Below are 1,906 nucleotides of genomic sequence, written 5' to 3'. Positions count from 1 at the left end.
CCGGAAGCAAAACTTTTGAGGGCCATTTGTCTTCTTCATGTCGAGTTTTGGTGTGTGATTCATAATGTGAACAGCTTACCGCCACCTACTGTACACATAAGAAAACACTTTAAAAGTAAAACCATCGCAACCTTTTATCCTGTTGCATACTTGTTTAGATTGTCATATTTTAAGAAATGGTAATAAAGTTAGTTAATAACTTGGAAACTTACGTATTAATTGATAAACATGAAAAGTTTTTAAAAGTCGCTTAAATAAGTTTTTTCCATTTAACATTCACACTATTACAAGCCAGAATATCAAAGAATATAAATACAACGTAAACGCATTTTCCTAGTAACAAAAGCATATCGATAATGTCGATTTTCCATTTGAACTATTATATATATATAGGAAATTATATTTATATGAAATATAAATTCATTCTCAGAAACTGACACACCTCACGCTAAAAAGGAAATTAACAAGGACATTAAAATCAAATGGATAGTATAAATTTTTTATTTATTATTATTGTTACAAATCGATGTCCAGATGAAATTGTTCCAATGTGGATTTCTGGACCCAGAACATCATTATGATTTGCATGATACATACTGCAAATTGTATTGTTTTATTTACACACACACACACACACACACACACACACACACACACACACACACACACACACACACACACACACACACACACACACACACACACACACACACACACACACGCACGCACACTTTTTATATCATTGTGGGGACTCTCCATAGACTTCCATGCATATTATGGATTTTATACAGATCTATAGAATAATTTCTATCCCCTAACCATAACCCGAACCCCTAAATAACCATCACAGAAACCTTTTTGCATTTTACATAAAAAAAAATTTTTGTGAGGCCCTCCCGCTGGTTGGGCCTCACAAAGTAGGTGATCTCAGGTATTATCCTTGTGGGGACATTGGGTCCCCACAATGTAGTTTAAACATGTACACACACACACACACACACACACACACACACACACACACACACACACACACACACACACACACACACACACACACACACACACACACATGTTGTGTTTCCATGTTTTATGGGGACTTTCCATAGACATAATGGTTTTTATACTGTACAAACTTTATATTCTATCCCCTAAACCTAACCCTACCCCTAAACCTAACCCTCACAGAAAACTTTCTGCATTTTTACATTTTCAAAAAACATAATTTAGTGTGATTTATAAGCTGTTTTCCTCATGGGGACCGACAAAATGTCCCCACAAGGTCAGAAATTTCGGGTTTTACTATCCTTATGGGGACATTTGGTCCCCACAAAGTGATAAATACACGCTCTCACACACACACACACACACACACACACACACACACACACACACACACACACACACACACACACACACACACACACACACACACAACACACAAATAAATAAATAAATAAAACGTGTCATACGGGTAAATATATTTCAGGCGTCAGTATATTTGGGACAGCCTCTTTTCAAAGATATGCAGCTGAGATGTTTTTATGTTTGTTTGTCGTCGTCCCCCCCAAATTGATAAATGTACCGCAAGTTATAGGCGTAAATATATATTGACATAAGGAATATTCATAATTTGTAGTATATTGAGACATCTCTTTTTCAAAGATATGCAGCTGGGATATTTTTCAAAATCTGCATTTATAAATAAAACATTTGATCAAAGTTTAATTTCTTATTCATGGTAAATCAATTTAATGTTTTTTTTTAGAATATATATTCTTTTTTTGTATCCAAGTGTATGTTTTCCTTGTTTACAGCAAAGTAAATGGATCCTGTCAGCGCCCGCGCACAGTACTGCGCAGGTTTGTCACGTGCACGCGCGTGGCGTGCTCCGGCTTTGATTGCGTCA

This window comes from Xyrauchen texanus, chromosome 23 (assembly GCF_025860055.1).
Source record: "Xyrauchen texanus isolate HMW12.3.18 chromosome 23, RBS_HiC_50CHRs, whole genome shotgun sequence".
NCBI classification, from domain to species: domain Eukaryota; kingdom Metazoa; phylum Chordata; class Actinopteri; order Cypriniformes; family Catostomidae; genus Xyrauchen; species Xyrauchen texanus.
The sequence above is the reverse complement of the archived record's forward strand: the minus strand, read 5'-3'. Positions refer to the sequence as shown.